Source organism: Canis lupus, chromosome 13 (assembly GCF_003254725.2).
Source record: "Canis lupus dingo isolate Sandy chromosome 13, ASM325472v2, whole genome shotgun sequence".
In the NCBI taxonomy this organism is placed as follows: domain Eukaryota; kingdom Metazoa; phylum Chordata; class Mammalia; order Carnivora; family Canidae; genus Canis; species Canis lupus.
In genome coordinates, this window is record NC_064255.1 from 39,316,317 (window position 1) to 39,338,727 (window position 22,411).

Genomic DNA, 22,411 nt, shown 5'->3' on the forward strand with positions numbered 1-22,411 from the left:
CCATTTGACTCCAAGACTAAAGCAACTGATCGATTCAACAGAAAGCAAATAATGGTTAAAAAAAAAAAAAAAAAAACTCCCTTACTTGTTTTTCTTTGTGAGCTTCTCTCCTAAGCAGGAACTGCTTGGAGTTTTAGAGCTCCAAGCCCTCGATCTGTTACTCTTATCCATGCACATGTTTCAAGAATGTGTGCCCACAGACATTCAGCAGATGGTCTCGGGCTGGACATCTGGAAGTCTCATCAGATTATGGGGCACAAATTTGTGATAATAGATTTAATTCAGTTTTTGCTTAACATTTTTTTGGCTGGTTTAAAGACCCTGGGGTCAGTATGTAACTTGGCAAGAGTTTTACAAAAATTGTTCCGAATTTACCATCAATGGGCTGATCTTATACAATATTTTGTTTGTGCAACTCAGACCAGCTGGGTAAAAGCTAATGAAAGGAATGCAATTATAGGGGGGTGGGAGGTACACGCAAGCCTTATTAATGCATTAGTCATTCCCCATGTACCCCTGACCATCCCACATGTGCTGCTGCATAATGAGTGCAAGATAACCTTGGGGAGCAGGGCCATCTTCCCTTATTTTCTGATTTGAGACTCTAGAATATGTGCTTCATCTTGACAATTAAGGAGCAACACAGCCATAATTGTAACCACATAATTTTGTATTATTATTAGGAATCGTCTAATATAAACCTTAAGGACAAAAACGTAAATGAAGTAAATGTTCACCCCAATGCAACACTTATGTAAGGTTAAAGAAGTTTTCTCTTCCGATCACCAAAAAGAGTATGAATCAAATCTTGGCATATAAGACATGATGCATTTTTCATGCTCCGTTCATAGCATCTAGCACCCGAGTTTCACTCAAAAAGTATTTTAAGTGGATGGATGGATTTCTTCTTCTTACTTATTTAAAATTAAGAATGAGAATAAACCAAGAAGAAAACGTCTAACCACCCCCATTCAGAGAGTAATCAAAGATTATAAAAAGGGCACGAACAGGAAAAGAAATCTCAAAAGCCAATCAACATAGAGAAAGGTGGTCGGTCTGAGTATCACTCAGGGACATCAGATTAGACAACAAGCAGAAACCACGTCACGCCCTTCATGTTGGCAAAAATGTAAAGAAAGATGGGCCATCTCAGAGCTCTGCAAGAACCGTCACACCGTTAGGGTGGGACTGAATATTGCGGCAAACACCGGGAAGAGCCATCGGCTGCAGGTAGGTCGGCCAAAGATGCACTGAGCCTAAGACCCAGCCATCCTACACGTGGGTTTTACACTCCAGACAAGGATACCAGCTCACACATTGCAGCATTGTTGGAGGTAGCGAAAGCAAAAGCAGAATTGCAGCTCATCTAAGGGTCCTTCAGTGGAAGAATTGATGAACCCATCCTGGCATATTTCCACTCTGGGTGGAATACTATGCAGCAGCCAAAAGGAATAAATTACGGTGGCGTCTGCCAACAGGGATACATCTCAGAAACAACAACGAAAAAAAAGCAAATTGCAGGAATTTAGAAAAAGTACTTCCCAGAAAGTTGAGAAAAAAAATCTTAAGAAAAAGTTTGGATGGGGATGCCCGGGGGGCTCAGCGTCCATCCAGGGTGTGACCCCAGGGTCCTGGGATCGAGTCCCACATTGGGCTCCCTGCATGGAGCCTGCTTCTCCCTCTGCCTGTGTCTCTGCCTCTCTCTGTGTCTCTCATGAACAAATAAATAAAATATTTTAAAAAACAAAAAGAAAAAGTCTGGATGTTTAGGGATGCAAAATGCATACAAAAATTGCTAACCATGCGTGGGAATGACAACCACTGAAATCACTAGGGCGGTTACCACTAGGGAGGAAGGTGCGGAAGTAGAACTGGGGTGGGGGTTCACAGATGGCTTCAGTTGTGTCCAGTACTTCTACATGGGGGGGCATCTGAAGAAAATAAGGCAATATGTAAGACTGCTGCTCTTGCCGTAATTTTCTGTTTCTTCCAAGTACGTTTAAAATATATGATGTTTTCTTAAAAAAGCAATATTTAAAATAAAACAATCAAGTTTATTTAGAAATCTGAGATCAAGGACCAGCTTCCTTAACTCCACAAATTCAATGGTGCGAGGGAAGACGAGCTCACTCCGACACCGGCCCAGCAAACATTTCTCCCAGCGGCCTCTCTCCAGATTTGCAGTGAAAAATCACCAAAGGCAGGATGTTTTGTCTGGGAGAGCTGAGCTCATCCCCTCCCTGCGAGCGCGCTGGATTTCCTTTCATTTCAGTGCTTACAAAAATAAAAAGAATTGAGGCTGCCTCTTCAACAAGCCTCGATGGAAAAGTCTACATTAGCAGAAATCCCATCAGCTACCAAACTTCTGTTTTTAATTCCGCCTCATAATGTAAATACTTTTACTTGGAATTATTCACACACACCCCTCTGTGCCCCCGCCCACCCAAGGCCTGGAACTAACATGACCTGATCTAGACTCTTTTTCATTTCTTTAAAAACAAAACCAACAAAAATCCCAAACCCGCACCCGTCCCCAGCACCTCTGATTATGCTAGCAGCACCTGTCCCTTGTGGGAAATTCAAAAAGTGCTGAAAAGCATTTTCCAAATTATAAATCACTTGTAATCTCAAGACTCAAGCTGGCACTTTCGGGACGCCTGGGGGGCTCTATGGTTGAGCGTCTGCCTTCAGCCCAGGGCGTGACCCCGGGGCCCCAGGATCGAGTCCCACGTCGGGAGCCTGCTTTTCCCTCTCCCTGCATCTCTGCCTCTCTCCCTGTGTCTCATGAATAAATAAATAAATATCTTAAATTTTAAAAAAGGCAGAAACAACCGCCCTTAACGTAGCCACAGTACTGTTTTCCCGCTTTTCTCTATGCATGTGAACACTTGCACACACACACCTGGAATCACACCGTCTACTGTGCTGCATTTTCCTCACTCGACAGCACATTCCACTGCATTGCTGGCCTGGAGCATCCCTCTACGGTCTGCGGAGGCCGCAGCAGCCCTTGCGCAGGGCCCACGGCGCACAGAGGCTCCCAGCAGTTGCCATTCCCGAAGCCTGACCCAGTTCCTGCCCGGCGCGGCCCGGTCTGCCGTCGTGAGGATGTCCAAGTCCCCGTCCCCGTCACAGGGAGATGCTCATCGTATGTCCCGGGCTTGCGGAGAGGCCTTTGCCAATGCTTTGGTGTGTGCGTGTAAAGCACTGTTTAATGGCCAGAGAGCTTTTGTGCAGGTTTTCTCTCTTCAGTACGAGCCGTTAGAGTAGCCGTCGGCCCTGAAAAACCCAGAGTCCTATTGACCTGGGCTAGCAGGCTCCTCGCACTACGTAAGCTCCTTGGGGCCAGAGATGACGCCTGATGTGTCCTTGTGTCTCCAGTGTCTCGCACGTAAAAGGCTTTCAGGACATGTCTGTTGAAGCCAAGAATAAAAGGAGGTTAAATCCACGTCGCACAAACCCACGGTTGGCCGTGCTATGGAAATCACTTTATACCTTAAAGCTGTGTTTTCGAAATGACGCAAAAATTGGATTCAACTCTCGTAGTTTAAGAGCTTCACTTCTGGGATCCCTGGGTGGCTCAGTGGTTTAGCGCCTGCCTTTGGCCTAGGGCATGATCCTGGAGTCCCAGGATTGAGTCCCATATCGGGCTCCCTGCATGGAGCCTGCTTCTCCCTCCTCCTGTGTCTCTGCCTCTCTCTCTCTCTATGTCTATCATGAATAAGTAAATAAATAAATTTTTAAAAAAATTAATTAAAAAACAAAAGAGCTTCACTTCTCCGTGTTCACAACTGCTATGTCGGCCTTAGGACACGGGGCCCTGACCAAGCCAAGGCTGGGTGGCAGAGAAACATAAGAGTGAGATCATAGGAAAAAGGAGCCTAAGGACCCAGGACATTTGGGGGCTGGGGGCGGGGGACCAGCAGCCTTTGCATGACTTAGGCTGTTGCCCTGGGCTTTGGGTCTACACTGAGAATGCTCATGTCTGCAGCAGTAAGAAAAGATGATTCTTGAGCAGCCAGGATGGACTCCGGCCAAGGCCAGGGCCCTGGGGCCACGGGGAGCTGCAGCCGCACACCCCGCCCGCCTGCACCACGAGCCGGGCCCGCAAGGGCCCCGTGTCCTCCCAGCAACGCACAGGCAAACACAAGTCCAGGAACCTCTTGCAGGGCAGACGTGTGCTAAGGGGCAGAATGGCTACAGAAACAGCGCGATCGGCCCTACAACAAGACGTACTTTTGCGCTCAGCGTTGACTCTGGCGGCACCGAGCATGGGCCTGGACACTGTCTGACTGTCTGCACAGCCCCTTTCCCAAGAGCTCTCGGATCGCTGGGCAGGGTGGGGGGGGATGACCCCTACAGGGTCACGGAGAGGAAACCGGCGAAGCAGCCAGTTGAGTGTTTTGACGCTGCCAAGGGGGAAGCTGTGTCCTGCCAGCGATTCCCACTGAGGCCTCCATGGCCGTGAACCCAGGGACCACCCGCGCCACTCTCCATCCATCGGGGGCGACGGCTGCCTCTGGATTAAAACTTACTTGAGAGCCAGGCACCATGCAGGTGCTTTTCTTGGCCGTGAGCGCTGCCTGACGTGTTTTGCATCACGATGCGTGGAAGACACCACGTGTGTGGCCAGCACGCAGCCAGTGGCCTAGGCGAGAAGCCACTGGCAAGGGATCGCGAAGCTCCAGGCCACACTGACCCATCGGTGGTCCCAGAAACACAGTATCATGCCGTCCGACTAACCCACCTGTGGCAAGCCATGGGGAAACTGCTTGCGGGGTCGCCTCATGTGACAAGTCCAGGCAGGGAGGCGGTGAGTGAGGCCCCGATCACGTCAGCCAGGTAAGAAGCGAACTCAGCTGTCGTCGACCACGTTACTCGTTCATGGTTGTTTGTTCCCTTCCTACCCTCACAGTGCTTTCTTGGAAGACGGAAAATACTCCTCTACGCTGTTAACTCCAGGCTCGGACCCATGACTCGCTTCAGGCAACGAAGCATGTGGACGCGCCATCTCCAAATGGGGGCTGCAACCGCATAGAGATGTGTGTGCTGTCATGTTTACTGTGGCCTCACTCACGACGGCCCAGATATGGAAACCCCGGAAGAGCCCATCAGTGGATGAATGGATAAAGAAATGTGTGTGTGTGTGTGTGTGTGTGTGTGTGTGTGTGGACATACATCCTCGATGGAATGTTATTCAGTCTTGAGAAAGAAGGAAGTCCTGCCATTTGCAACAACTTAGATGAAACCCGAGGGCATTATGCTAAGTGAGATAAGTCAGACCAAGAACAGAAGACAGTGTTTGACGTGGCTTATATGTGGAATCTTAAAAAGTCAAACTTCCAGTAATAAGATTAACAAATTCGGGCATCTAACATACAGCAGGCAGTGCGGCTAATGATGCTGTATTGTCTACCTGAAGGCTGCTAGAAGAGCAGATCCTAAATGTCCTCACCACACAGAGAGATGGTAGCAAGTGACGGGCTGGAGGCGCCGGCTAACGCTACGGTGATCATCATTTTGCAACAGATACACACATCAAGTCAAGACATTTATACCTTCAACTTATATGACGCTGTGTGCTGATTCTGTCTCGGCAAAGCTGGGAGAAAACACAGAAACTCGGGAGCAGTTGCACAATGCAGTGTGACTTCTGAGGCTCCCACCATCTGCCCCAATAATGCGCCCTAGACAGAAGCGTCACGATGAAAAACTGGGAGCGCAACTGAGAAGAGCCTTGCAGAACCAAGCACAGCTATTGCCAACCCACAGACATTGGGGTGAGGAGCGAGAAGTATCCCCATAAGACACGAGCTTGGGAGTGAGTACAGCACGAGCCCACGAGTGCAGGGCATCTGCTTGGATCCACAATCCGGGTCTCTTTCATTTTGCCCTAGTGCCCCCGTCCCCAGGCCTCAAGCTCTCCCCATCATCAGCCTATTTCCTGGTATCTTATTTTTAATATCCTTGGTAAAAATACAAGGACCTCTCTTTTTGCCTTGTTTTCCTAGCTGTGATACTAGTCCCTGGAAAATCCCAACATGAGGCAGTGTCCAACTCTGGATTTTGGCTCAGGAAGGTCAGGATCTCAGGGTCTTGGGATTGAGTCCCGCATCAGCACGGAGTCTGCTTCTGCTCCCTCTGCTCTGCTCGCTCTGTCTCTGAAATAAATAATTAAATAAATTGAAGAAAGAAGAAAGAAAGAAAGAAAGAAAGAAAGAAAGAAAGAAAGAAAGAAAGAAAGAAAGAAGAAAATCCTGACATGGAAGACAAATGACTCCTTGCAAATGTAGATATAAATACATGCACACATATCTACACATACACACTTTTTAAAGCCCATTCCCTTACTGTCACTACCACGCTATTCCACACTCACTACCCACCAGAGAGTCAGGACACTCTTGACACAGCTCAGTTCTCACTGCTGTTTACAGAATAGGACAATCGATCAATATTCGCTTTGCTAAAGAGAAAATGAAAGACTCAGAGATTGATAATAATAACAGTGATCTCTGGGTCTGTTGCTCCCCGGGAGCTCCATCTGTGCTAAATGATGGTATTTAATCCCTACAACTACCCCGAGAGGCAGGTATTCTGGGTAGAGCTGGCTGTGCCCCAATTGCCATTTTTCCCGACTTCCCTTAGTAGTTAGGGACCGGGAGCAAGGCCCAGCGCCGCCGGCAACACACGTTTTCCGTGCTTCTCTGCCATGGGCCGCCCGGGCCACTAAGGTTTGGCCAATAGGATTGAAACAACGTCCAAGTCTTGCTCTTGAAAGAAAAGCAGCGTGCCTTTCCTTTTCTTTTCCTCCTTCCTCTGGTTCGATCCAGACATAATAGCAACACCAGGAACAGATCATGAGCTCAGGGTCCAGGGTCCCTGAAATTTAACATGAGCAAGGAAAAAAATTATCTATTTTCAGCCTCCGTGGCTGAGCTCACTCTCTCACACACACACGCCAAGCACCTGTCGTGTACCCTAACTAGTCCACCAGGTGGTACTGCTTTGTTTGGATGGGGAAATTGAGGTTAAGATGGATGAACTTAGGGGCGCCTGGGTTGCTCAGCAATGGAGCATCTGCCTTCGGCCCAGGGCGTGACCCTGGGGTCCTGGGATCGAGTCCTGCATCGGGCTCCCCACATGGGGCCTGCTTCTTCCTCTGCCTGTGTCTCTGCCTCTCTCTTTGTGTCTCATGAATAAATAAATAAAATATTTTTTAAAAAAAAGAAAAAGAAAGAAAGCCAGCCAACCTGACATCCGGCCACACAATCATGAGCACCCGCGCCAGGACTTGGTCGAGGTGGGGCTGGTGCCCACGGCTGGCTCTTGGTGCCCAGCTCACCAGCTTCTGTAGGTCAGTGTTTAACCCTCGGGCTCCATCTCCACCCGTTGGTTGCCATGGAGTCCAGCACAGTGCTCCGTAACAGGCTGGAAGTTCCCCTCAGCACCAGGCAGGTGGAGGCCTCCTCCAGGTGGGCCACACCCAGAAGGAGAATACTCTGCGGCTGGGGGAAATCGAGTCATGACTCTCCTCGCCGGGATGCTGCAGAGAAAGCATCAGGGCAGAGTGTGCCTCACGTGCAGATGAGAACCAGATGAGGGCCTCACGACCCCAGGGTGGTGGGATCGAGTCCTGCATCAGGCTCCCTGCTTAGCAGGAGTTTGTTTCTCCCTCTGCCCTCCCTTCCTGCTCTGGATCTCTCTGGCTCTCTCTCCCTTTCAAATAAATAAAAGGAAAAGAAAAGAAAAAAGATGATCTACTCAGGCCCGACATAACTCAGCTAAACCATTTTAAAGTCATCAAGAAATGTCCTATTTTTTAAAAATTCATTTATTTAGTGAGAGAGCGAGAACATGCACATGTGAGTGGGGGGAGAGGCAATGGGCGAGGGAGAGAATATCAAGCCAACTCCCCACCAAGCACCAACCCCTCAACACACACATCACCCCCCACCCCAGTGCGGGGCTGGGTCTCACGACCCCAAGATCATGACCTGATCCAAAATCAAGAGTCAGATGCTCAACTGACTGAGCCACCCAGGCGCCTCAAAAAATATCACATTTCATTTTATGATTTTTTAAAAATATTTTATTTATTTATTCATGAAAGACACAGGGAGAGAGAGAGGCAGAGACACAGGCAAAGGGAGAAGCAGGCTTCATCCATGCAGGGAGCCCGACATGGGACTCAACCCCAGGACCCCGGATCACGCCCTGGGCTGAAGGCAGGTGCCAAACTGCTGAGCCACCTGGGCTGCCCTCATTTTATGATTTTTAAGAATATTTCATTCATTTATTTTAGACCATACGAGTGGTGGGGAGATCACGACCTGAGCCAGAGGCAGACGCTTCACTGACTGCACTACCCAGGGGCCCCAAGATTATCCTATTTTAAATATGATCGACAAAATAAATAAATAAATAAATATGATCGACATGTACCCTCATTAACACTGAACGTCACCCTAACTATAATATTGAGACTTGAGACATTGGTTCCTGATGGTATGAAGCCATCACGCATGTCTTGCCTTATAGGTAACCTCCTTTATTTCGTCATGCTAAATTGTTGACTTTCGTGTGTGTGTTGTAATTCAACACCATATAAGAGGAGTAGTGCACAGCATATAATTACAGACACTCTCAGGTGAACACTAAGCGTGTGCCGTTCACCCATAATTTTGAGAGTGCATGCTTTAAAAGTTTTACTGATCAAGGACACAATCAAAAAGGGTAGTCTGGCCTCGTAGAAGGATGATTCCATCAAATCCTTCCTGGCTGCGGGGGCAAACATCTCTGACCTTCATCATGAGAGTTTAGGGCTTGATATATCACCAGGTAGGAGGAGGGGAACATGACGCATAAGATCATGGAGAAGACAGATTTCTTTCCATATGCTTTATTTTTTCTCAATGCAATAACCTGTTAAATAATAGAATCAAATTATTTCACATCGGACCAGCACATATTGGATAAACCGAAGTGGGTTAAAATGACATTTCTGGATGACAGGTTATTGTGCATGTGGAAAGTGTCAAACTGAACTAGTGTCATGGTTATGTACAGACAAGTATCAGGAAACATCTCTGGATAATGCACTATTGCCTTTAATGAGTGTCTACGATGAGGGGAAATTCTCGTCCAGGGTCTACTCACTCTTTGCGACACTAGCAATAAAATAAACATTTACATACATCGAGGTTTTTTTAAAGATTTTATTTATTCATCTTGAGAGAGAGAGAGAGCATGGCTGAAGGCAGGGACAGAGAGAGAGAGAGAGAGAGAATCTCAAGCAGACTCCACACTCAGGGCAGAGCCCAACTCGGGGTTCTATCCTGGGACCCCAAAATCATGACCTGAGCCAAAATCAAGAGTCGGCTGCTTCACCGACTGAGCCCCCCCGCCCCATGTATACACCTCTGGGCAGGCCTTGCCATACGTACTCTGCTTGTACTAACTCATTTTGTGCTCAGGTTAACTCCCCAAGGATGTTCCATCGTCCCCATCTTCCAGAACAAGAAACTGAAGCACAGAGAATGTAAGTATCTCCCCCCAGCCCGTAGTAGGTGACTGAGCCTGGATCCAAGTCTAAGCGACCTACCCTCAACCTCACGCTTCTCAGTTGTATGTTTTACTGCTAACAACCTAACAGGGTGCATATTATTAGCTCCACTTTAAAGATGAGAAAATTGAGGCACTGGGTGGTAGAGGCAGGACTTGAACACAACCTAATGGAATCCAAAGCCCGTGGCCTTCCCACCTACCCTGCTGCCTTCTAACGTCAGTAGTATGACCAGTGGTCCGGTCCCTGGAGAACGCTGGGAGGACAATCTTCTTGTTAGAAAATTTGTTCTTTATAGAAATAGAAGTGTCAGCTCTGCCATTTTCTTTTAGTTTTGCTTGCAAATGCCAGAAAATTCACTTAAAGCGTTTTTTTTTTCCCTTTTAGAAAAAGTATATTCATTCAGAAAAAAATCAGATATTGTGAGTGTGCGGCTCAGTGAATTTTTATAAACTGAGAATTAGTATTCTCTTCAATCTGCAGTTTCTCTCTCTTTTCTTTTTAAGATTTTATTTATTTATTTGAGAGACAGAGATTGAGAGAGCCCAAGGAGGGGGAGCAGCAGAGGGAAAGGGGAATGTCTGCTGCGGGACTCGATCCCAGGACCCCGGGGTCACACCCTGAGCCCAAGGCTGACGCTCCACTGACTGAACCACCCAGGCGCCTCATGCGGTTTCTCTTTTTAAGACACATTTTGTGAGGGTTTGTTTAGTTAATGTGCATTCATAGTTGCAAGCTCAACCTATGTCATCCATCAGACACGACACGGATTTATTTCCTGTTGGTGGAAAGAAAAAAACAGGGGCTCCCGACCGTCCCGAACTCTCCTCGAGGGATGATCCAGGCCCGATTCCCTTCCCTGTGGCCTGTTACCATCAACTCGTGGCTTCTAGGGTCACGACGCTTCAGAGGAGGGCGAAAGCCTTGAGGTCCCGGGCCTGAGGTGCCACGGGCCAGGCGGGGAAGCGGGACGGTCACTTCTGCTACCGCCGCCCCGGGCCCCATGGCGTGCCCTCACCCACGGAGGCTGGAAGGCGAGCGGAGCTGCGCCCGGGAGCAGGAAGCAGGCCCACGGGCGGCAGCCTCCACGCTGCGGCCCTAGCCCAAATGCCCAGGAAAAGGTAAGCTGTTAATACTCTAGGGGCACCCGGGGGGCTGTCGGTGAAGCAGGTCATGACCTCAGGGTCCTGGGATCGAGCCCCAGGTCAGGGTCCCTGCTCAGCAGGGCGTCTGCCTGTCGCTTTCCCTTGCCACCCCGCCACCTTGTGTGCTCTCTCACTCTCAAATAAATAAAATCTTCAAAGAATTAATATTCTAGTCACAAATCCTCTCTAATTTTTAATCAAGCCCCTTTAACAGGCCTCTATTAAGCAATGTAAAATTTATCCCAAATCATACTGCATTTTGTCACTTTAAAGTCAAAGAAACCACCTTTCCTTTTCGATGATTTATAATTCACATTTTTGAAGTAATTTGATCCAATGTTTCCTACAAAAAGATGGAATTGCATAATCATAGAATTTTAGTTTTGAAAGAAGCCTGGCGCTCACTCCTCATTTTACAAGTAAGAAAACTGGAAACGGAGAGGATGAGAGGCGCGGTCAAGGTCACATGGCCACTCACCGAGGTCTCCCTGCAGAGCTATAACATTTTCTGTTATAAGGTTTAACTTTCTCAAGTCAATGTCCTTCATGTCTAAATATAATTTGAACTTTTCTAAAGACTCCTTTTTCCGTTTCTTCCCATTAGGGAAATTACTTTTACTCTTTGTTCAAGGAACTGACATGGCAAAGGGCAAAACATCCAAAATAAAAAGAACTTACTTAAGAATTCCTCTCCTCCACCCCCATCAGAGCGCTCTGTTCCCTTCTAAATTGAGAACCGATGGGAGCCTTCCTCACTCACCCCTAACTTCCTGAGACCGAATAAAGTAGTGTAATCTGTTCAGCCCACAGCTTTTCGAAGAAGCCACTGTATTTCCAAAGGCGTATATCAGATACTTCTTGTTCTTTCTTTCTTTCTTTCTTTCTTTCTTTCTTTCTTTCTTTCTTTCTTTCTTTCTTTCTTTCTTTTCTTTCTTCTTCTTCTTCTTCTTCTTCTTCTTCTTCTTCTTCTTCTTCTTCTTCTTCTTCTTCTTCTTCTTTTTTCTTTTAATGAAGAAACCTGGTCAAGTGGTAATTATGTGTTTTAAAAACCCAACTCCGGGGGCGCCTGGGTACTCAGTCTGCTGAGCGGCCAAGTCTTGATTTCAGCTCAGGTCCTGATCTCGGGGCGCTGAGTGGAGCCTCCCATCAGGCTCTCCACTCGGCACAGGGTCTGCTTCTCTCCCTCGCTCTTCCTCTCCTCCCACTGCCCCTCCCCACTGTCTCTAAAATAAATAAGTAAAAAATTAAAATTAATTAATTAATTAATCATTACCAATAAGCTTCAGTTGTATGACTTGTACACATACCTACTGAACACTTACCACGGGTCTAGTGTTGTGCTAGATGCTGGAGATGCAATGGAAAGCCAAACACACAGTCTCACTACCTGCAGGGTGACAAAGTGCTTCCCCGACCACTCCTCCCACTAGAGAGAATTCAAAACCATGCATAAAGTATTTATCTTATTTAGAAAAGCCTAATATATATTCAGAAAAATGCAGATATCTGAGGTGTATACGGATCAATGAACTGTCACAAACTGAACAGATCTGTGTAACTGGCAGCCAGAATTAGAAATACGTCATCAAAAAAACAAAAAGAAGGAAAGAAAGAAAGAGAAAAAAGAAAGAAGAAAGCAAAAAAAGAAAAGAAAGAAGCAAGAAAGAAAGAAAAAAGAAAGAAGCGGAAAAAGAAAGAAGAAAGAAAGAAAAGAAAGAAAGAAAGAAAGAAAGAAAGAAAGAAAGAAAGAAGAAAGAAAGAGAAAGAAAGAAAGAAGAAAAAGAAAGAAGAAAGAAAGAAAGAAAGAAAGAAAGAAGAAAGAAAGAAAGAGAAAGAAAGAAAGAAAGAAAGAAGAAAAAGAAAGAAGAAAGAAAGAAAGAAAGAAAGAAAGAAAGAAAGAAAGAAAGAAAGAAAAGAAAAGAAGTTATCAGCGTCCCAGACACTTCCCTCGCGCTCCCTTCCAGGTACTAATCCTCGATCACCCCCGTGACCTCCAACATCATAGATCAATTTGCTGATTTTGAATTTCTGTATACGTGGGATCATGCTGTATGTTCTCTCTCTCTCTCTCTCTCTTTCTATTTTTCAAGATTTTATTTGTGTATTTGAGAGGGAGCATGAGCAAGGGGCAGGGACAGAGGGAGATGGAGAAGCAGACTCCTCACTGAGCAGGGAGCGCGACCTGGGACTCGATCCCAGGACCCCAGGATCCTGACCTGAGCCCACAGCAGCCGCTTCCCCGACTGAGCCCCGGGCGCCCCGTGCCATCACTTCTAAGTCCAGGTTGTCTAGTGACGCTCCTGAGACACGTTCGTGCCGTTCCCTGTAACCGGTTTATTCACTCCCAAGCCCTGCATAGAGGTGTAGACACTACACGAGGACTAATGCCCCGTTGATGGGGCCGTTCTCCTGCGGAGGAGGACTCGCCTCCTTCCTAGTTTTAAGGCGCTTACTAGTAAGACTGCAGGGAACGGCCTCAGGGGCGTCCCTCGGCGACTCTGCATCTGTATTGGTGTTGGGGCCCTATGTTGGAATGCAGCTGTTGGGCTTGGACATGCACGCGGGGTTGGCCCCAGTGCACACACACGGGCCTTCCGGGGTGCAGGTGCCCGCGTACATTCCCCCAGACACCTGTGATACTCTTTCATGACTTTTTCTAAAAATTTAAATGTATCAATAAGTAAAATAGGGAACATTCCGAGACCAAAATTAACTAATAAAGCAGGAATCCAGAAAAGTGCTTAGGGTCCTGAAGAGAACACCCCCGCCCCCCTCAGGAGGCATTTGCTGAGGCCACAGGACTCAAGGCTTGGAAACGTGAGGTCTCACGGGACAAGGGGCATGAGAGACGAAGGGCCCCAGTCGGAGGGAACTAGCAATAAACTGACCCTCCAGAAGAGAGGGAGAAAACTGCCTTGTGCGAATCTGGGCACCGAGTAGAGGAGGTGAGGGAGAAACGCCCGCCCCGAGGCTTCAGAGCCCCAGGCGGGCCCCACAGACCTTCACAGCTCAGATTCACAGCACTCAGAGGTGCGAAACACCTCAAGACCCGAATTTAGTTTAAACTAGTTCTGGGAAACGAACTGGGTGGGGGAGGTGGAAGGGGAGGTGGGCGGGGGGTGGGGGTGACTGGGTGGTGGACACTGAGGGGGGCACTTGACAGGATGAGCACTGGGTGTTATTCTGTATGTTGGCAAATTGAACACCAATAAAAAATAAATTTATTATTAAAAAAATAAAAATAAAAATAAAGTAGTTCTGAACGAGGAGTTCACCCAAGGAACCTAAGGGGGGGGGAGGAAAAAGTCACCCCTCAAACTAGACGTCTAAGAAATTTCCAAGGACTTACCTCATGAGCAAGTGCTCACAGAAAAAAAGGAAATAAAAAAAGAGAAAAGAAAAAGAATCACAAAACACACAAGTTCAAGACACCACGAGCCAGAGCTAAGAGACACAACCAACAGCAACACTGGAACAAAGATGAATAAATAAAATAGACATATCCGTATTATCATTGGAATTTCCACAGCAAACGGTTTCCATTTCTGTGACTTCGGGCCGCTGTTACTTTGCCGTGTGCTGTTACCTGGGGTAGGAATAAAGCTTACCCAATCATTTTCAGTGTCTTTAGCAAAATTTGGTCTATCCAGCGTCAGTCCTTGGTGTGCCCCCCATGAGTTCTTCCCATTGTGTCATATCGTCGTACTCTTACATACTCAGTGTCTTATTTAAATTGACTTATTTTTGGAAAATGCATATTCCGACGTCAGCTTAGCGCTGACCAATAATATCCCAGCATCACAACTTCTACAAATTGAGTCTCGAATACAATTTAAAATAAATACTTAACTATTACATTTCAGATACTTGGGCAAGGAGCCCCCACGACGGCCTCAACATGCACACTCCAGAGCCGGCCGTGGGGTACGCAGCAGGCAACAGGACGGAAGGAGGCAGGTGCAGGCCGGGGAGACGGCGGGGCGGCGCAGACGTGAGCAAGGGCAGGGGGGATCGGGCCCCAGAAGCCAAGAGCAGGGCAGGCCCCCAAGGGACATGGCTAGTTTGCAGGTGTGTGTGAGCGCTGGCCCAGCCTGGTGACCGTCCTGGCACGTCACACATTGGCGGGAGATGCCTTCGAGGTCCTTCCGGCTAGCGGTGATCGGCTGTGTTCACACTGCCGCCTCCTCAGCAGACGACACTCTTGGTGACACAGTCGGTTCCCGGGACGTGGGCTGTAACCCACGGCGATGTCGCCGCTACCTACGAAAGCAAGGCCAAGAGCACAGGCACATAGCGTTGCTGGATTGCAAGAGAGAATCAAAGTCCACAGACGTCTACACTCTATTACTCCTTTCAAGTCACTCCTGCCACACCTCGCAGCTCGAGACAAACCCGGCTGGGTCACCGTCTCAGGGCCCGGAAGGTGTCGGGCGGCGGGCAGTGTCCCCTGCCTCCCTGCACACCCCGAATGACCTGATCTGCCCAGCCACGCCGTGGAGGCCGCGCAGCCCGGCCTGAGAGGTCTCTACCAGGGCAGGAAAGTCCCCGCTGGCCCGCAGAGGGGACCCCCGGGGCCACGCAGCTTGGGGGCTCGTCTCCCAGCAGCACCCCGGGCCTGCGACTGTGACCTGCGCCTGGGCTCCCCGTCCACGGTGGCCGGCCTGTGGCCCGTGCCCTGGCCCCGCACGACGGCCCCAACCCAGCCCCCCCGCCAAGTGGGCGAAGCACCCGGTGCGGGCTGCCTGGGGGAGGAAGGTGGCCCGGGGGGCTTCCTCTGCGTGGGGGGGACAGTCACAGAGCCCCCGGGTCCCACCCCGAGGTGCCAGGACAGGGTCAGGGTAGGGCTCGGGCAGTCGGGCCGAGCCGCCCCGGGGGCTTCACCCTGTCCCAGGACCCACCCAGTCCCAGCCCCACCAGAACCCGCCTGCCGGCCCTCAGGCCACGTAGATGCGGAATCCTGTCCTGTCCGCTGGAGCTGGAGCTCGGCGCCTGGCCCCGCCTGGTTTACAGCCCGCCGTGGGCCCACCGGAGCCTTCGCTGCAGTCCAAGTGGGACGTTTCTAGGAACGCCGCTTTTCCCTTCATTGACTGCCATTTCCAGGAAAGAAGGTCGGGCTTTTATTTATTTATTTTTCTCCCTTTCACTGCACTCCGCGGAAGGCTTTCTGCTGACATGGTCCATAATTAAAAATCAAAGCAATAAAGTGACATTCTCAAATTTGAATACTGGGTACAAAAAGCTTAATTGCCAGTCCCCATTGCCAAATGGCACAGCGGCTTCAACATGAAGGCACAGGGATCTTCAGGAGACGAGAACCTTAAAAACGCGCACACGTGATTCTATTAGAAGCAGATTCAGAGCCTCAAGACAAGCTGCAAACACTGGGTCGCCGCCCGTCCCTTGCACCTTCTCCCTGTCCAAGGCCCCTTCATGCTGCCGCTAACCCCGGGGTCGAGGAGCTGACCCACCAGTGGGCGTCACTCATGTCTCCTGGGTCTAAACTGCTGAGGTCCAGGCTGCACCGAGGAGTGGAGACTCCGGGTGCCCGGCGGGCTGCGGCAGGACAGCCTGCAACTCTTGGTCTCTGGGTCGTGAGTTCAAGCCCCACAGTGGGCATAGAGGTTACTTTAAAATAACAATACTTAAAAAAAAAAGAGAGAGAGAAAGAAAGAAGAAAGAAAGAAGAAAGAAAGAAAGAAAGAAATAAGAAAGAAAGAAAGAAAGAAAGAAAGAAAGAAAGAAAGAAAGAAAGAAAGAAAGAAAAAAGAAAGAAAGAAAGAAACGTGGAGACACTAGGGCAACATTTCATGCCCCAAGGGACCGACACCCGGGGTATCGCCTCCCAGGAGAGCAAGGGAAGACTGAGTGAAAGGGGACTGTCCCCAGGGGAAGGTTGCCTCAAGCTTATGGGGCCTTCCTTCTCCACGGGATTAATTCCATTAAACACGCGCAGCGGGGGGAGAAGCTTCAACACGTTGAGTGCTTTTCTCTCGACCTCCAACATCCCCCAACACTAGGGGGGACAAACCCACCCACCGCCTCCAAAGATTTACCCGTAAGAAGCTAGATTTGATTAAACTGTGCACCTCTCTTCCTAGGATGCTATGACAGGAAATAACGGGGTTCTGATCATAGACGATCTTGCCGCCCACGCCCTTAAAGTCGACCTGAAGAAATAATGGAGACTTACAGGCCACAGGGGTACCTAGGACGTGGACAGCAAAAACTTCAGAATTTTCACAATCTGGGGAAGTCATAATTATTTCTCAAGCGCGGTATCTTTTTAGTAAGTTATCTTGACGTAGGAGAACAGATCTGGGCTCCTACTGTACTTCTGTGGCCGCAATACTGCAAAAACCATTTTATTGAACCATGTGATAGAGCCGTTAGAACAGTTTTTATTTCAAGCACGGAATCTGTATTAAAAATAACACAGTTTCATGCCCTTCTTTCTGTATTTTCTCCTAGCACGAGGGAAAAAACACCTTCCTAATATATTTTCTGGGCGCACTCTCTTTGTAATATTTCCTTTGCAAAGGTCCTGTTCATATTTGTATCTTATTACTTTTCTTATACTGGATTTATTGATAGTTTCTAACAAAAATATGATTTCAGTATATTTACTGAACAAAATTCAATATAACAGACCCCAATTCAATTTTTTTCATCAAAATGGAGAACAATAAAGAACCTAAAGTCCTCAGTTCAGACACATAGCATCAGAAAAACTTATATTGTTTAAAGAAATAACTCAATAAGAGGAAGTGATAGATATTACTTAAAAAGCAACATTAGCTTTGTTTAGTTATCTGTGTTTCTAATAATCCTGCCTCTAACTTAGTAAGCGACAAGCATTTTTGGTGTCCCTTGGTTATTGAATCCTACGTAAATATAGTCATTTTCTGAAAAAGAGGGGGAAATGGTGATCATGCGTTCCAAGGTACCCCCGGTCGGTATTTACCGTTAATCGTCATTTTGTGCATCCAAATTTAATTTAAGAGAATCTTGAAGAATGTTACGGGGTCTGTTTCCCAGATTATTTTGTTCTCGCGCCAGTATTTTTTTATGAGTTAATCATGCTCCTGCTTTGGCATGTTTACCAGGGCTCGCATCCTGAATTTCTAATGTCCTGCCTTTGAAGACTGATTACAGAGGGTTTTCTTCATTGACCATTAGGTAAAGGGTTGAAAAATAACTTTGGTTTACAATAGATTTTTAGTTTAATGGATGGGTGTATTCATTATTTCCCTGTTTTCAGTCTCTTGTCTATCGCCTAGTGATGATTATAGTTGTCTTAAAGATGATCCTCATCTGTGGGCTATTGCATCATCCTGAGATTTAGTAATGATTTTAGATTTTTCCACCTAAATTACAGGGCACTTTCCACTGAAAATGGTAAACAATATTACAAACTAAAAAAAAGAAGTAATCTGATTTCTGGGAAGAGGGAGCCCCGTGAAAGATGTGTGCTTTTATAAGGATGGACAATGGGAAGCAAAATAATAACTCCTAACTTTGATTGTTCAAATCTATTCTGCAATACAGAGAGCTGCATGCAGGCTGGAGCAGGCGTGGGGCAGGAAGGTTAAGTAGAAAAGAAGGCACAATACTTCAGATTGGCAGTAGACTGCAGCAAGAATAATCTAATCAAAACGAAATTAAATTATCTAGTCCCAGGGCAGGCTCCTGGGACTGCTGCACTGAATGCTAGCAGAGCCCCTCCTAGACATTTTTCCCCAGTCAAACTCACATGATGAATGCAGATGAAATTTGAAATATGAAAATCTGAAATAATTTATGGAAGTTGTCAGAAATTTGGCCTGCTTGTGGTGTAATTTCCTCTGAGACGAGGCAGGCCGGCTCACTGCTGCAAGAGTTGGAGCGGCTGCTGGCCTTCCAGTGGATGGATCAACCCCTTTAAAATGCTCTTCCAGACAAATTACAGCTCATTACACACAGCCTTGCACCATGCCATTATGTCAGAGGAAATCTTTTTTCATTTGCACAAATTTGCTTGGAATTCTCATATTTATTTGAGCATCCATTATCGAATCTGAACATTGAATTATCCACAATTATTTTCTGGGTACGCGGATGTTTGTGTATATGGAATAGATGGTGACTGCAGGGCTATAAAAATATTACAGTGTGGCTGCAAACCCCACGTACTTTGTAGCCGTGGTACAAGAGCGTCGTTGGCCTGCTGGGAGACAATTGACTTTGGGGGAGATCTTTACAACATCCGCCGTCTCTCTGAACACACTCTGGGGGGGACTAACGGCTCCGAGCGACTTCCTCAGCTCTGTGGCGTACGAGAACCACGCGTTATTCGCCACGCCTAGGTTAGGATCCTCTCCACCCACCCCACGCCGCCGTCTGGTTTGGGTGGTCACTCTCACGTTCCTCGTGCAGCGGCTCACATTCTTGCACAAAGCACTGCTCCTGATGGCTCCAAAGAACACCGTTCTCCTGAAACCCATTTCTTCCTTTGTCACTCTTCTCGTACTGTCACCACGGCAAGGGTGGGCTCTAGTTGCTCAGAAACCCCGCAATAGCGCCGTAAAATGAAACAGTCGTCTCAAAAAATTAACTAGTTTCAGAAAAATCCTAATCGCCGGGGTGTTTTATCACGGCTCTTAAGTTGTGACTGTTGCTTAGCATAATAAATTTCTGCTTCGTGCAATACTTCCAAATTGAGCGCAGTGCTTCCCAGTATTATTTTAGCCAGTCATTCCGGCTTGGATCTAAATGCCTCGCCAACCTTTCCAGCGACTAAATAATTAAATGGTCTCTATTGACTTGTTGACATTTCACCCGTTATGGCAGGTGTCTATTCAAAAGAAAAATGCCATCATTTCTCCAAACCCACTTATTTTCTCGAAGCCTTTTACGCAGAGAAAAACCAACCCGAAAAAACTCTGAGGCGAGTAGACCTGGAACACCTCACCATGATTTTGTGAATCGGGGTCAGTTGCAACAACAGGAGACGCACTCTCGTGCGCATGGGATTCGTTTTGGTCGTGGAAGCTAAAAAGCCAGGGTGGGTAGTCGGCTGTCTACACCGCCTATTGTGTCTGTGGCCCTAACACATGAGCGTTAGCGTAAGATACTTCTGTGAGCAAGAAAGAAAGTAGGCTCTGCGTCATGGAAGTCGGGACCACTGGGATTTGGAAAACCAAACCGGCTCCCAAGGGAATGGAGGAGCCGGATGCTTGGCTCACGCCAGGGCGGGTGGCGCTCTGTCCCTCGGCCTCCGGGGCTGGGACTCCCTTGCCGTCCGCTGCGGGGCCGGAGCACGTCGCGGCCTCCCCAGCTCCTCCTTGCTGCAGGAAACTTTGTAATAGCACTCGGACAAAGAAAGAAACTGGGTTGGAGATTATTGCTTTCATTGTGCTATTGTATATGTGTATTATGGAGTCACTCCATAGTTTGACACAATCAGTTGAATGTGGGACAAGACAAATGTTGTATATGACAGTGGGGTAGTATTGAAAGATGACCCCATATCTAGAGGGCGAAGAGTTATGGACGCATTGATCGCTGCTACTAACATTTTGAAGCGTGGCTGTTAAATTTTGCCTGCTGGCTTCTGGCTGGAGGCCGGCCGGCCTGGGCAACAGAGCAATTGAAAGGAACTGCAGGCAGCTTTTTTTCAGTACACATCAAGGAACTTTGTTCTTCCTTTATTATAACTGACCACTGACAGGAGTGGCTTCTGAAGAAAGCAAGGCAAACAAGGCACGTTGAACACTTCCCAGCTGATCTTTGTTGTGAGTTTTATTCACTTCCAGTGGGCACTTTCCTTTTCTTAAAGAACCGTTTAGATTTTTAGAGACACATTCCTAAGCCGGAATATATCATGCAAATCAGAGGCAAGCTTGAGAACATATACAGGGAGCATTTGTCATCGATAGGGTGGGTCCCTACTGAGAACACAGTTTATGGAGAAAAGGAGGCAAATAGCGTTGTTTATAAAGACCTGTGGGAAAACCATATAATTAGGAGTCTCACAAAAGTATACCTACAACATATGAAACCTGGACTGTGAGTGACGTTTCTTTTCAAAAGCAGTAAACAGTCGGATGGCCTTTGAAAATACAGGGTAAGTTTTCCATGTGCAGAGGAACATGAATCATATGAGCAGGAAGCTTCCAAGTTTGAACGACTTATTCAAACAACGACATAGCTAAGTTTTTGTAAAACATCGCTAATGACTGACCTCTTTTAACAAACTGGTCCGAAAGGACATTTTAGAAGCTGGGAAGGAGTGATGCGGTTCGTCGAAAAATGGATGAACATATTGGACTCTAAGAGCCAAACTTTTTCTGTCTTGCCTGTGTATTGAACTTAGCGACCGTAAGGCTTTATCAAGAGGCCTAAGGAATTTGGACTTGAATTAAGACCATGTGGTTCCTTTGCTCTGATTAGCTTTCACCACAGAAGGTGTAAGAGGTGAAAATAAAAAAGATCTGACTGCAGCCTCATCGATATATACGAACAAACTCCACCTGCATCACTATCAAACAGATGTACCAAAACTCTAGCCATGTACATACCAAACATCAATACTTCCTGCTTATGAAACTCTATAGTCATATAAATTGTTATGCGAATCCCAATGTTTATGAAATTCCATCCTACATTTGAACAAATGCAATTTTTCAGTCACTATAGCTAGTTATTTTGTCATTTCTTTCCAGATTTCCCTAGAGATCCACTGAGGACTAAGCACATAAAAACTTTCATCATTTTTATGCCACAGCCAGCCAGTCTTCAGAGGAAGAGAAAAATTTTTCACTGTGCACTTTTAAGCTAATAAAATATTCCCGGAAAATTAGAAGCATAAAAAATAGCTATGCAAATATGTATATAACCTTAGTAATGATGCTTGGACAAGCTAATAAAATAATATTTATCATGAAAAGAAAATTAAGTAAAAACCCAGCCCCTGCAAAATTTAAATGCAATTTTAGACTCATTCCCTTGACCTTCCTTAAAACAAAGTAAATGAGGAGGTAATGATCAACTATTTTCTTTTTTTAATGAGAAAACAAAACTTGAATTAAAGTGGGAGAAGAAACAAAATAGAACCATATTTTACAATGTCTGGTAGAGGTTTCTCATAAAAACTCACTTTCAGGAAATTCTTCTCATAATTGAGATCTTCATTGTGATTACAACAAAACATTTTCCAAACACAGATAATCATGTATACTTAAGTCAATGCTGGGATATTTTCCTGTATCTTCTCCCTATTTGAAAATCATTTCATGTTTTAATACTTGAGGTACAAAAGTGCTGATTCACTCGTCCGCACAAACCTACTTTGGAATTTTTCTTAAAATCCAGTTAAACAGTAGGAACTTGAAAATACATATATATATATATATATTTCTATAAAAAAGACAAAAAGAGCTTTTCTTATAGCAGCTAATTAAAGTATTTTCCTATAGCAGCTAATTAAAGTCCACCTTGAAGGCACATACATATTTCCAACATGTATTAGAAAATAATTGCATAAAAAGTTAACTGTGCTTTGTCTTCAGTAAGTGCTGTAAGCAGACAGCCTGCAGGTGTCCCGGGACAGCCGTGGGAGATCCTCACCCTTAGAGCTCCCGGGACCCTCAGTCGGAATTTTAGGCCAACTTTGGGGAAACTGAATTTGCTCTATCCTAGGGTACCAATACTAGATACTTCTACT

The 22,411-nt window shown here is 46.7% G+C and overlaps 1 long non-coding RNA gene across 1 annotated transcript; it reads right to left on the reverse strand.

Moving 5' to 3' along the window:
- Positions 1 to 492: 492 nt before the first annotated feature.
- LOC112662235 (uncharacterized) lies at positions 493 to 7,431 on the reverse strand. The gene is made up of 6 exons (XR_003138281.3): positions 7,254 to 7,431; positions 6,387 to 6,882; positions 5,559 to 6,161; positions 4,748 to 5,024; positions 2,903 to 3,413; positions 493 to 2,274 (listed from the first exon to the last, which is right to left on the reverse strand). It is a non-coding gene; the product is annotated as an uncharacterized LOC112662235 (long non-coding RNA).
- Between the last annotated feature and the right edge of the window lie 14,980 nt (positions 7,432 to 22,411).